A 15,611-nucleotide genomic window follows, 5' to 3' on the forward strand; every position below is an offset into this window, starting at 1 on the left:
TTATCCAAAAATCCACGTGTCGCCTTGTCATTATTTTTTGCTCCACAAATTTTATTTCATTAGAAGTCTATTCACGTTAGCATTCCCTTTTTTCCTCCTATTTTTATGCATCCTTTATTATGATGATTTAAGATTTTTTTTTTATTAAAATAGTTATTTATTAAAATTAACTTTTGGAAGAAGAAAATAATTTAAATTAGAAAAAAAAATTATAAATTGGTGTCCACTACTTCCAAAGATTCATAAACCTAGTAATTTAAAATTTTTGAGTTGAAAAAGAAAATTTAGAATTTGAAATCTCTAACTTTTAAGTTTAAATTCTAAATAAATAAGTGTCATTTCGATCATCACATGTCACCACCACCACTCACGATCATCATCCCCATCATGGTTGCTGGCACCACTATATACTGTTGTGGCCCCAGTCACTGCCACCACCAATATCACAACCCGCAACCACTACACACTATCATCACCATCATCACTACCACCACTACTGTTACATTTTCTAACTAGTATCTCTCATCTCTACTGATTAATAAAACACTCATTGTCAACCAAAACTTTATGAAATTACCAGTTTAACCTTCTAATTAAAACAGAACATGAATAAGAAATATGGGGCAGAAATGTAATTTCACACAACCAAATTTTGCTATTTTTTTCTTTTCAAAGTCTCACCTACATGTAATCCTAACATATTTCTAATTTAAAATAAAAATAAAAAAATAAAAATAAATAAAAAAGTCTCACTCTCACATTCTCTATCATTCTTTTCCTCTCTCCTTCTATTTCAAAAACAAAAAAAAAAAAATTTCTCACACACTTTGTGTGTGCCCATATGCTAGTATATATTGATGACTATATATATACACACATTAAATTTCGTATTCAAATTTTATTGTTATTTTAGGTTAACCAAATAAGAGAATTAAAACAAAATTTAAAAATAGAAATTCTTTACTAATCATAAATTTCTCATCCAACACAATGTTTGAAATATCGTGGATATGCTCGATATTTCCACGGAAATATTCAAAAATTCAAGGAACAATATGGAAAGGGGGTGAAGTCTAAACTTCACCTCATATCCGCGATATTTTCGAAAATGAGTCAGTTTTCTCGATATTTTCGATAGTTCCAAGAAATATCCACTGTTTGCAGACAATTTGCAGATTGGTGGTCGCGTTTTCTAGGGAGACACAAGATGAATGACATATGTCTTTTGTTCTCGCTTGAAAATGAATTATTTTTGCGTTTTCATCTATACAAATCCGGGATTTCAAGATCAAGCTTCGAATTTTACGTAGTTGTCTAGTGCACAGTTTCTAAGTACCAACAATACCAAGATGCAACAACTAATAAGGAGGAATACGAGGATAAGCATATATGGACGAATGAATGGATTTGTGGTTGAGAGAGATTGAGGGAGAAGTTTTAATATCGACTTCCAGCTTTGTATTATAACTTTGCTTATTTTCGAATTGTGGATCTAAAGTAGTGTTGATATATTTGCTTTCTAGCATTTGATCTTTACTTGTCTCTCTCAATCTTTAGTAGTAGTATTATTATCAAATTGATCCCATAATTAATTAGAGTTTTAAATTCCTGTAGTTTAGGACTTGTCATGTTTAAATTTGCTAAAATGGATTTTTGCTGAGAATTGAGATTTTGATTCTCATTTGAATTAAATTTTCCTTCTCACATATCACATACTATTGTTTACATTTACATATACTAAAACCCAAACTTAGCATTACTGTTCATTAATAGTGAACTGCCTAAAACGCCCCTCAATTTAGTCATCAGCCAATGCTTTTTGCCTTTTTGTAAAGTAATATACCACATATGCCCTTTCTATCCACCGGTTCTTCATTTGTGGAGCCTTTCTTTTAGTCAATTCTTGATTTTTTAAAACCACGTCCAACATTTGTGGCATAGAGAAAGATAAAGTAATAATTAAAATCTGGGGGCAGGACAAAAAAAATATTTAAAAAACGTGAGTTGAACTAGGCCATATGGTTTGTGACATAGAAAACAATAAAAAATTATAAAGAAATTGGATGTATGGAAAAAGTTGTAAAGCAAGTTTGTTTACTGTGGTTACAAAGTAAATGATGATGTAGATAACAATATAGACATTCATTGTTGTAAAGCAAGTTTGTCTATTGTGGTTACAAAGTCATTTTACAAGTTTGTCTATTATGGTTACAAAGTCAAGGATGATGTAGATAACAGAAAATCAAGGATGATGTAGATAATAGTACAAGTGCTCATTGTTGTAGAGCAAGTTTGTCTACAGTGGTTACAAAGTCAAGGATGATGTAGATAACAGTATAGGCGCTCATGTAATTGGATGTAGTTAGGAGCGGCTGCCTTGATTGCCGTAAGACTCCAGCACTCCTGTATAAAGAGTTTATATAGATCACAGATTATTTCTCCCAAAACAGAGCTTAATTATAAGTTTTCAAATACCATTCATGTCTCCCATTTTGGTTTTGCTTTGCTTTTTGTCTTCCACACAGAGAAAGATAAAATAATAATTAAAAAACTGGTGACAAGACAAAAAAAATATTTAAAAAATGTGAGTTAAACCAAAGCACATGGTTTGTGGCATAGAAAACAATACAAAATTATAAATAAATTGAATGCATGGAAAAACAATTATTAAAAATTGTGAGAAGCCCGCTTGTCTCCTATTTTGGTTTTGCTCTGTTTTTTGTCTTCTATACGGATAAAGATATAATAAAAATAAAAAAATTGGTGGCAAGACAAATTCTTTTTTTGTAAATATGAGTTGAACCAGGCCATATGGTTTGTGGCATAGAAAACGATAAAAAATTATGAAGAAATTGGATGCATGGAAAAACAATTATTAAAAATTGTAAGAAGCCCGCCTGTCTTCCATTTTGGTTTTGCTCTGATTTTTGTCTTCCATGTGTTGATCATTTTGTTTTGGAGGGGGAGGGAGGGGGGCTTTTTGATTGAGAGGGCTTCTCTTTTCTTTCATTTTCATCTCTTCCTTTCTTCACTTTTTTCCTTTCCTTTTACTGCTTCTTTCTTTCGCATTTTTCTCTATCGTTTCAGTTTTCTCTCTTCGTCTTCTCACCTTTGCTCTTACGCTTCGCACGTCGGCTTCTTCACGTCTGAAGTCTTCCATTTTGTGATTAGTTGTGTATTTTCTTGGGTGCCAGTTTTTGACACTTATTTGGTTGATTTCATGTTGAGTTTTAGTATATGTAAATTTGGGTTTAGGTGATTTTGAGGTTTTAGAGTTAATTGTTTCCTGTGGGTTTTTTGTGGGGGTGAGGCTTATAAAATACTGGAGTTTCGTTTCTGTGTTGATATTATGACTATTGCTGTGTCGTTTGATCCTGATTTTATTTTTGGCAAACGTTGCTTCGTCTTTTTTTCGTTTGTGTGTCGTCATTGTCATTATGGGTGTATGCTTTGGTTATGTTTTGTGCTTTCAGGTAACGGTGTTGTTCGTTTTCCTAGGTGTTGTGTGTGTCGTTTTCACACTGGTTCTAATTCAGGTATGTCATTCTTCTTTCTTACTTTCTTTTTTTTTTCCACTTATTTTAGCTTATTTTCTGTTCTTGGGTAGATCTGGTGTTTAACTTAGAGCGCAGAAAATAGGGAATAATGATTACAAAAATTATGTTTTTGGATGAATCTAGTGTTTAAATTAGAGTAGAAAAAATAGGGAATAATAAATAAAGAACGAAAGAGAATGGTTTCTTACAGTTGATGTGTTAGTGGAGAATTGATCAGCGGATTGATTGACAACAATATATTAAATATTTGTTCAAATTAATCACATCGTTTTGTTCTTAGGGTTAAGCTTTGTGTGGTGACAGTTTCTAAATTAAAAAAATTTATGCTTTGTTTGACTAGGGTAAATGGAAAATATAGCTCCAACTCCTATCGATAAATTACAGCCTTATATAAAGGCGGTGAAGATAAGAGTCTGAATTTGCAGGATATGGAAATCGTCAATTTCCAGAGCTGTTCAAACATACACAGCCCTGCACTCTGTGTTACTTGATGAAATGGCGAGCAATTGTTATTCATTTGTATTAATTATGACTGGTAACAAGGGTGATTAACGCTAGAAATAACACTTTGTTCTATCATGTTTTTTTTCCATGCTGAATAATAACCTATAGGTTTATTTACATGAAAAGAGTGTGTGATCAGTCTTTTAATCTTAATTTTTAATAGGATTGTTTCTGTCACATCCTGGTCTAGGCCCCCATCATATCCTGGCCTTGACTTCATCGTAGCACGATATTGTCTGCTTTGGGCCCCCACCATGCCCTCACGATTTTGTTTCTGAGAACTCACACGAGAACTTTCCAGTGGGTTACCCATCTTGGGAATGATCTCGCTCGAACTCACTTAACTTCGGAGTTCTGATGGAACCCGAAGCCAGTGAGCTCCCAAAAGGCCTCGTGCTAGGTAGAGATGGGAATATACAAATAAGGCTTACAGGATCCACTCCCTTGGGCAATGTGGGATGTTACAATCCATGCCCTTAAGGGCACGATGTCCTCGTCGGCACACTTCCGGCCAGAGATTGGCTCTGATACCAAATTGTCATATCCCAGCCCGGGCCCCCACCACATCCCGGGCTCAACTCCACCATAGCACGATATTGTCCTCTTTGGGCCCCCACCACGCCCTCACGGTGTTGTTTCTGGGAACTCACACGAGAACTTCCCAGTGGATCACCCATCTTGGGAATGCTCTTGCTCGAACTCGCTTAACTTCAGCGTTCCGTTGGAACCCAAAGCCAATGAGCTCCCAAAATGCCTCGTGCTAGGTAGAGATGAGAATATACATATAAGGCTTACAGGATCCACTCCCCTGGACGATGTGAGATGTTACAGTTTCTGTTTAGGTTAGTCTATATATATACATGATTGATATTCAATTTATACATATTCATTCTTCTCATATAAAATCAAATTGGTATTGTGATTTGCTTATTGCTTGGATTTTTAATATTTTATTTTTTGCTGTTGTTAATTGTAAAGCAACATGCAGTTGAAGCTTGCACATCAAACCTTAACTGTGGAATTGTTGCTTCTAAAATAGAAGCTGGCAACTGTTATGAAATTATGGATTTTCGTACTAGTAGAATGGATGGTCAATAAAGAGTTGTCCCACATGATACCATTCACCGTTTAAACAATTTTTAAAAAATTGGCAAGTGTGTTCCCGTCGATCCCTTGGCATCACTTCTTTTTATAGGATTATAACACACTTTATTCTCAGTTTAACAGAGTTGACATCCTCACAGGTAATTATATATATATATATATATATATATATATATATATACACACGTATGTATGTATGTATGTATGTATGTATGTATATGTGCATATATAAATGTATACATCTGTTAAAAAAATTATTTGTCTTTATTGTGTAAATTATATTTTAACAACTTAATTCTATTTATTTGTTGAAATGCATGTCATTGGTCATGTAACCGGTGTATGACATTTGGAGCAAAAACAAATTAATCAGAGAGTTACTCAAAAGTGTGATGTGGTTATTCAAAATAGGAAAAATTAGGTTTCCATCCCTTACTTTCATATTATATTGCTTGAAACCTTATTATTTTTCTGTTTTAGATTAAGGTCCTTTGACTTATTAAATGTCATCATTTTAGTATTTAAAATATTACACATCATGATAAATGAAATCTTATCCTTATGTGCATTTAAGGCAAAATAAACTATATGAGTAAGTTTAAAACAAAGAAAATCCATTTGAATTCCTCCATTCTTCTTCTTCCCTTATGCACATCCGGAATTTACAACACCCCAAACCCAATTTTCTCAAATTTTTCTCCATTCCTGAATTGATCCAATGCATATATGTTGAATAAACCTTAAAATACAAATTAGCATCAATGGTTTTATCGGCTTGTGAGATTTGTGTGGCATGGGCAAGGCAATGCAGACATCGCTTTCTCAAGGAATCTGATTGATTCAAATATGCAGAGACTGTAGAGTGAGCAGGCTATGTGAAAATTGTACCACTCTGAAGTCATCTTCTTTTATTCTTTATATTTTTTTCTTTTCCTTTTATTATTATATATTAGTCTTGATTATTCAATGTCTGGTTGGCTACACTTATATCCATGGGTACATTTTTAATCTACATGTTTCGTTCTAATATATCTATTGCTATAATATGTTTTGGTTGGTTCAAATTCGTTTTACATAAATATATGGGTATAAAGTTTTTGGAGAATATTATGTAAAATGGTTTTTAAGGTTGCTACATTTTACGGATCCACATATGCATGTCTATAAAACAATATGGTATGATGTATTGTAACATCCCACATCGTCCAGAGGAGTGATCCTTAAATGTATATTCTCAGCTCTACCTAGCACGAGGCATTTTGGGAGCTCACTGGCTTCGGGTTCCGTCGGAACTCCGAAGTTAAGCGAGAGGGGGGGCTAGAGCAATCCCATGATGGGTGACCCACTGGGAAGTTGCTCGTGAGTTCCCAAAAAACAAAACCGTGAGGGAATGGTAAGCCCAAAGCGGACAATATCGTGCTACGGTGGTGGAGCGGGCCTGAGAAGTGATCCGTCCCGGGCCGGGATGTGACAATTGGTATCAGAACCTAACCCTGGCCGCGTGCGTGCCGACGAGGACGTCGGGTCCCTAAGTGGGGTGGATTGTGACATCCCACATCGCCCAGGGGAGTGATCCTTAAATGTATATTCCCAGCTCTACCTAGCACGAGGCCTTTTGGGAGCTCACTGACTTCGGGTTCCGTCGGAACTCCGAAGTTAAGCGAGAAGGGGGGCTAGAGCAATCTCATGATGGGTGACCCACTAGGAAGTTGCTCGTGAGTTCCCAAAAACAAAACCGTGAGGGAATGGTAAGCCCAAAGCGGACAATATCGTGCTACGGTGGTGGAGCAGGCCCGGGAAGTGATCTGGCCCGGGCCGGGATGTGACAATTATTGTGACATCCCACATCACCCAAGGGAGTGATCCTTATATGTATATTCTCATCCCTACCTAGCACGAGGCCTTTTGGGAGCTCACTGGCTTCGGGTTCCATGGGAACTCCGAAGTTAAGCGAGTAGAGCGCAAAAGCACTCCCAGGATGGGTGACCCATTAGGAAGTTCTCGTGAGTTCCCGAAAACAAAACCGTGAGGGAATGGTAAGCCCAAAGCGGACAATATCGTGCTACGGTTGTAGAGCAGGCCCGGGAAGTGATCCGTCCTGGGCCGGGATGTGACATGTACGTTATTTTCCTTGAGTTTTTAAATGTACCCATGAGTCTTCTTGTACCCATATGCTATTTATGTTATGGGTACATACAATATTTTTGGTCTAAGTTCATGGGTACATTGCTTTTGTATGTATGAATTCATGAGATACATTAGTTCCCTTAATACTACTCAATGAAATTCACAAAAAATATGTGCAGTGTGCATGAATTTTTATTGTAGAAATTGTTTTTTTTTTTAATTTTTAAGTAATTCATTAGATTTGTACATATATGATCCTATAAATTTTTGAATTTTTAAAATTTTAAATTTCGTTTAGACTTGATCGATTGATTGAATCTCATAATACAAGGATTTTGAATTACATAAATTCTTGAATTTAAATCCCTCAAATGTTGGACTGCAATCAATATTTTAAATTACAGTTTTTTATTTAAGATATAAAAAAGATGAGATGGAAATATAGTAATACTAAAATGTTGAGGTGTACAAAGTCAAAGGACTTTGATCAAAAAATAAAATATAATAAGATTTCAATCTAACAATTGAGTTGACTAGGAACCGGAACCAAAATGACCCTTCAAAATATCAGGTTGTTTCTCCCCTCTGCTTACTGTAATTTTAAATTATTTTTTATATCTATTATATTTCTGTTACAATAGTTTCAAAGTTTTATTTGCCAGATTGTATGCTGTTAGGCAATTATATAATACTTATAACATTGACTGTCTACTTTTTTCATATAATAATTAAATGCATTTTTTCTTGCTGTATGAAATTTCGTTTTCAATTTGCTTCTGCAACAGAAATCCGCAACAGAAAGAAAGAACTGAACGTTACGTTATGGGGAGATGTTGAAAAGAATTTCCGTTCTTTGTCAATGCGAGCATTGTTTGCACCAATTGTTGTCGTTTTCACGAGTTTGATTCCATTAAAAATTAGCCTATTTCATATCTTTATTGTCCTGTTTTTAAATATCATATGGTGTAAATGTGTTGACCGTATCTTACAACATAACTCTAAAACATTTATTGTCTCTCATTCGTTTTTTTTTAATATCATTTATTATCAATAATGAAATAGGTTTTTCTCATTTTTATTTACGAATCTATGCTTGCAAACTTTTAAATTATATGACTTTATCTAGAGTCTTTGTTAATGTTCTATTCATGATTTTTCCATTATTTTTCCAATTCACCGATAAGATTATGTTGAATACGACTGGTTCCTCACTTTTCTTCCTTGATCCAGACATCCTAGAGTTAAACTCATTCAAATCGGTGTGGGTACATTTATGCTTCTCTAGACAGAATGAAAATATACCTATTATTTTTACAACAAAAGATGTTATTTTTACAAACTAATTCAATTCACATTATCTTGTAAAAACCTGCAGGTTTTCTGATTGCACAGAGGTTGTGAAAACACTGCCACCCTCTTCACAGCAAGCAAATGAAGCTCAAATTTTACAAACTGCCAAGAGAGTGACAATTGATGAACTAGCATTCCTGGATCCAGATTTATATAAGGTATAAAACTTTAATATAACTTTTTATGTTTTTTTTTAATTTGATAACTAAAATTTTTACGAATCTACTCAAGACGACACGTTTTTGTGCAAAACATCTATTAGGCGTTTTAACACACGATTTGACTAGTGGTACAATGCTTGCCCAAATTGTGTAAAGCAAATGCATAAAGATCCAGTGAGTGGACAATTGGTTTGCCAAAAACACCCCAATCAGATTCTAACACCTTGGTAATATGTAACATCCTGTGTTTCAATTTTCTGTCTTGCAAATTTAAATACAACATGTCACCGTTTTTTTTGCGATTTATATATAATTAATAATTTTTGCTCTTCCTCACTTAACAAAAATACTATTTCACATTTAATGCATTGGTACAAAAAAATATTTCTCATTTGAATGATCGATTGCATCAAATGTATATCACCCCAATTTTTAAATATAGGTACAAAGTAAATTTGATTCTTGAGGACTACACCAATGAAATCATTGCTTTGGTAATTGGTAAATCTGGCGAAAAGCTTTTTGGAGTGCCTTGCAATGATTTGGTCCTAAATTAGCGATTGGTGGATAAACAACAATTACCCAATGAGTTTCTCAGATTGATAGGGTAGAAAAAAATTTATCACCTGCGTTTTGGCAATAGAAGAAACATTTTTAATTCAAGTGATGTTCTCATTTACAATGTCTGTGATGATACAAGTAGTGAGCCAACAACTCCACAGATATTGGTGAGGGAAATTACCATGTCCTCAACTGTGGTTTCATGTTCTATGTTAACACCAGATACAACTGCAGAATCACACAAGCGAAAAAGAGAGTTAGTGAGAAGACCTCTTTTTATTGACAATGAGCAAAGGTTTATTTTCTATCTTTCCCTTGTACAAGTTTTCAACTGTTGTCTATTCATTTTTTTCTAATATTTGTTATCTATTTAAAACAATGATGTACAAGAAATATCAGGACCAAGTGAAAAAGACTTTGATCAAGTTTCCATAAAGCTGTTAAAAAAAAGAAAAAAAAAATCACCTCCGACACCTCCAAAGGCAGATTTGACTCCTCTAAATAAATAATAGGTGGCAATACTTCACCATCACCTGTACATTTCATAACCATTTGTGTACAAATGTTGCTGCTGATGGAAAATTATGTATAACTACTACAACAAAATGGATGACTATGTTGTATTAATGTTCATGCTTTAAACCACTGTCTATGCATGTTTTGAACACATCGTTTCATACAATTTTCAAACTCATAGCATCGTGTGGGCACTACTACCTACTAGTATCTAATCATTAATTATTGATTCATATGTGCATTGTAGTTTCATATCACATTTCCTAAAAAATAATTTTAAATTTCTATATTTTTGAGCAAATTTCCATCATTTCTATCGAAAACAATTGATATCGATATTCGATATATCTATCAATATTCGATATATCTATCAATATTTTCACAAATTTACTTATCGATATTTCCATTGATATCGATATTTTAAACACTGATCAAACATATCAATTTTTTTATTTTATTTTTGGGTAGTCCAAATAGGTGATAGGAGGGGCCTGCAATACCACGTAAGCAGATAACAAGGATACTAACAAAAGATTGTAACTTTGAGGGACTATAACATTACAATGGAATTGAAATCCTAAATTTTTTATATGACATTGCATAAGTTATTGTATGAAGTTGCTATTTGACACAAATTTGAGAACGCAAAAACGATAATTTACCCTTGAAATTTCATGGAGCCTTGTATTGTACTAGATTGTAGGTGCGTGTGTTCAGAATTCGAATTTGGAAGTGTGACAAAAACATAGTTTAAAATTTATTCGATACGGTCAATATAGAGAAAGTATGGGAGGTGAAGTGTAAATTTCATCTCTTATTGGATAAACTCTTATGTTTAGACTAAAATCAATAAATATCGTCGATATTTTTGACACACTATTAAATATCAGAGAAACTCTTGTATATTTTTCTTCCAAACTAATACTTGACAATCTCTAAAGTTTCGTTTTAAGATTCCATCATTTATATTGAAAACAACTGATATCGATATCGATATCGATATTTCCACAAATATCCATAGTTTAAATACCGAACTGGAGAGAGACGTAACATAGTGCGGTTAGAATTAATTTAACAGCAGTAGATAATCCGTCAGACCGTTGTTAATTGGGAACTTGGAAGGAACGGCCTTCAAATTCAATCCCACCACTCCGTTTGTCCTGGACAAGCACGCTCAATTTATATCAGCGACACGAATCCGAAACCCGCACCGGAATGTCTATAGTTCCGTTGGTTTAAGTTTTACAATGAAGAAACTAAAACGATGCCGCCACTTGGCTCCTCAAAACGCCACCTCCTTGGTGGAATTGGAGCTCCCGCTCCTTCCCTTTCCCTTGAACGAGGTTTTCACTTCAATTTCTCTTTCTTTAAACTCAATCTTTTTATTTTTCTAGTCCGAACTTCGTGGCGTAAGGGAGCACTATGCTCTCTTGGCTATGATTAAGTCTGCTGTTGTTTTTGAACATGATTATTTTTTTGTGATTTAATTTAGTTAATATTTGGATTGCTTGGAATAATTAATTCTTTTGTTTGTATTTATTTCTTACAGTAAGAACAATTCTTTCTTTCTAATTTTTGAAAAACTGGTTTTCGAAATTTCAGGTTCTTAATCCCTCTGAGAGCAAGGCATTGCACTTATATGAAGCAAGGTATCTAGCTCTACTGGAGGAGGTAATATATACTTTCATTGCTACATTTTCTCCGATTTGATGACAGTATGAGTTATGAGTGTTGAGCAAGTAAGGTGGAAGAAATTTTGTTAGAATAAACGAAAGATAACATACAACCGCGAAAGTATATTGAAACAAGAACCAGGCATACCGAATCAGGCCTTCTTGTAAGCCACAGCATACCGAATCAGGCCTTTTTGTTCTTCTATTTTAGGTGCTTTGCTTTTACGAGCAGCTTTTAGTAAGCTACAGCATACCGAATCAGGCCTTCTTGTCTCTGAATTATATGAGGTCCGAAAAATTCATGGAGATTTAAGTCAATTGGTATTGCTAGGGAATTTGTGAAGTTACACTCGACAAGCTACTGAAAGTCTGTTTGGTTATTTTCGCAAAGCTGCTATTGATAGGTAGAGGCACTTAGTGAGATAGTCGTAAGTGTTGTGAAGATATGATGTAAAATGAAGATGGCCTGCCGCCTGTCTGCGGACAAATACCTGTCAAATGGCACATTGACATTGTAGCTATTGTTCTTATCTATAATCAAGTAGTTTTCTGTAAAGTTATATACCATTGATAATAATAATATGCAGCACCTGGAAAGAATGACATGGTTACTCTTCGGATGATATTATGGAACACAGGAATATAAGTCCATTTGAATTTTATAAATTGTTCGTTTGAATGCTTATGAAAAGCATAGATAGAGACACCCAAATTCAAAAAATTTAAAAACCAGGGGATTTCTTGTATGCGTTAAGAAATGTCCAAGTCCTTTGGTCCTAATGGTGAAATTCGATGGTTTAGTTAGTGTATAGGTTTTTCATGGCAGCTGCAGGTGCTCATCGCATGTTACATATGGAAGCCCTTTGGTTCACCTTGAATGCATTTCGATGTAAATCAAGAAATGTGGTTGAAACCCAAATCTCATGGGCCTTGGTTAACAACTGACACCCCTTCAAGCCAAACAGAAGGGACTTCGGTCTTGTCCACCATTATTTGGCGTCTGCTTTAGAATTATTAACATATATAAATTCTGTTATATTGTGTAGTTGTAATTCCCATATGTTTGTCAGTTTATGTAGTCATGCGTTTGCACAACTGCTGGTCATTTTATGGTGAGAATCACAAATTGTTGTACACCCAATCACTCATTCATGCTACTTTTTTATTTAGTATAACATGAATCCAAAAGGTGAGCCGTGATAAAACAGTCCCTCCTCGTACGTTTAGGTTATGGAGATCCTATGGTGTGGTTTCGGATGTCAGAAAAACTATTTGTATTCATCCTACTGACAGTTTATTCTATTTGTTGCAGTCGTTGACATGGAAGAAGCTTTTTGTGAATTTTGTGTTGGATCCTGTCATCATTGACAATTCATCAGGAGAAGCATCCTTTGCAGCCAGAAATGGTTGCTTGGTTTTCATAGAAAATGTAAGCTTCTGAACTTCAATGCAATTTCCAAATATTTGAAGGATCTTATGAACTAAAACCATTCCAGTACTCTGCAGGTTGAGCGTTTAGAAGTTGGAGCACTAGTCTCTATTAGAGGAATTGGTCGTGTAAAAGTTGTGAAATTTGTGCAGGTGAGCCTCAAGAGATTTGATGAATATTAGGAGCTTTTGATGTGACATCGAAACTTTATAAAACTCTGCGCACATGAAGTTAGTCAATCTTGGCATTGATAATTGAGTTTAAGTAACTGTACTTTGTGTACATGAAGTTAGTCAAAAACTTATTGAGACGAAAAACTTTTAATTGCAAGTGCAACCAAGTGTAAGTTTTACAAGAAGTGTTACTATGCATGATGATCAGAATTGATTGTGTAGTGAGTTCAGGAAGGAAGAGGAAATAACCTCAAGGTCTTTTCTTTTTGCTTTAATTCTTCTTTTTCTTCTGCTCTGTCTGTTGTACTTGTACCGTCATTTGTATCTCTTATGAGAATAGCTTGACTCTTATGCTTTCCAGATGTTGGTTTGCACTTTTGTACATGCAGGCAGATCCTTACTTGAAAGGTGTTGTCATACCTGTGCACGACGGGGTTCCTGAAAGCTAGAGCGGATTAGACCCAAAAGTAATGCAAGTAAAGGAAGCTCTTTATTGTTTAAATAGCTTGGAAATCAAGCTAAAGGTGTGCTCTCTCTCTCTCTCTCTCTCTCTCTCTCTCTCTCTCTCTCTCTCTCTCTCTCTCTCTCTCTCTCTCTCTCTCTCTCTCAAAGATTATTCCCACTTCCTACACTTTCCCCACTTATTCTCTCTTTCTCCTCAAATTAATAAAACTATCAAAAAATGGAGTGAATCGAAGGTTTGGAACCAAGCAAAAGATGAACTATCTTAATGAAGACAATGAAAACACCATCAGTCTTCCAATCTTCTGAAAGAATAAGGGTGTTTATATAGGGGTGTGGCCGGCCATCTTGGGAGGAGATGGACCGGCCACTTGGATGGATTTGTGGGTGAAGTTCATGATTTGCGTTTAATTAGCAAATTAATTGAATAATTAATCAATTAATTAGCTAATTAATATAATAAAAAAGGAATGATTTAGAGGGTTACTTTGTGGAGAAGATATGATGAGGAATGGATGGATGAAATAGGTTATAAATAAATACCTATTTGGGCACTTTTGACTTGATTGATGGATGATTGTCCACTTCTCGAGCGTAGGAATTCCGATGTGTCTTGAGGGTAATTTTTTCCTTTTTACCCAAAAATCCACGTGTCACCTCTTAATTATTTTTGGCTCCACAAATGCCCCCACACCTGTTGGGCTGCTTGCAGGAAAGAGCAGCAGGTGTAGAGATCTTCTTGCTTTAGGAAACATAGGATTGTTTCCTATTTTGATGTAGATTCCCTCTTTAATAGGAAATTAGATCTTTCTAGGAAACGGAAATAAATTTCTCTCAAAGCCTATTTAAGTCCACCTTAAGTGGATTATTAAATCAATTTTGGAGAACGATTTATTCTACCCTACAAGAGAGAGACAGTTTAGAGGATATTTGTTTCCCTTCCTCTAGCAATCTTCTACACTTGCTCGTGCAAAGGACCGTCTTTCATTACTTTCTTCGTCTTTTTTCATACCGCACTGAGGTAAGAAAAATTTAATTTTCTTTGTCTTCTTCTTGGATAGTGCTGTCGTGGGGCAGCCGTCGAGGTGGTGGGGCCAAGAGTCGCCTCGGCATGGGCCGATGAGGTGTTGTGGCAGAGGCTAGGAGTCAGCTCGGCATGGGCCAAGGGCAGCTTGTGCGGCTGGGGTTGCGGATTGAGGCGCTGAGGCGCAGTGCTAGGTGAGCTACATGGCTCATGTCCTTTGGGCTCTTGGACCTAACGCGGGCTAGGCTGGCGACTGAGAGGAATGAGGAGGTCACGGGCCTCATGGGCTGCTGGAATGCTGGGCAGATAGGCCTCCTGCCTGATGGTCCGAGAGAAAAAATGAAGGAAAAACCAGTATGGGTTGAGCTCCCCTGCTGACTACCGTGAATGGCTTTGGCTACTTAGTCCTCTTCGCCAGGAGAAAGGTAGGATGCTCCAGAGAGAAGAGGAGAAGGATCAAGGCGGATGCATTAGCTCGTCTGATCGCTATCGTGAAGCCTACTATGAATGAAGATGGAAAGAAGAGATCTTCCTCGCCTGCTCAAGAGATGTCGGTTGAGAAAAACTGAAGACTTCTTCCATTGCTCGTGAGGGTCCGCCTGTTGCTGAGAGGCTTATGATTGACATGACTTCTTCCATTGGGAAGAAAAATAAGGTTGCTAGATCTGAGCTTATGGCACCTGCTATGTCGAGAATGGCTAGTACGATTGCTGATAGGATTGCTCAGTGTAAAGGTCATGTCATGCCCCCAATGCTGAAGTCTGTACCAAGATGTTTGTTGGGAGCTAAGTCCGGTGCTATTATGAAGAGCGATAAGGTGGACTCTGCTGATAAAGTGGTGCCAAGGCGCACTCCCTCTGTTGCTGAGACTGATTCGCCTGCTGGGAAGGAGAAGACTACTCGCGTGGGCAACTATGAGAAATCCACTAAGCCTGCTTCTAGGGAAGCTGCTGAGATCTGTGCGCTTTTG

General features: G+C 35.9%; 1 pseudogene; it reads left to right on the forward strand.

Moving 5' to 3' along the window:
- Positions 1-11,057: 11,057 nt before the first annotated feature.
- On the forward strand, positions 11,058-14,822 carry LOC137723290 (uncharacterized; annotated as a pseudogene).
- Positions 14,823-15,611: the final 789 nt, after the last annotated feature.

The sequence above is a fragment of the Pyrus communis genome, chromosome 17 (genome assembly GCF_963583255.1).
Source record: "Pyrus communis chromosome 17, drPyrComm1.1, whole genome shotgun sequence".
NCBI classification, from domain to species: Eukaryota; Viridiplantae; Streptophyta; class Magnoliopsida; order Rosales; family Rosaceae; genus Pyrus; species Pyrus communis.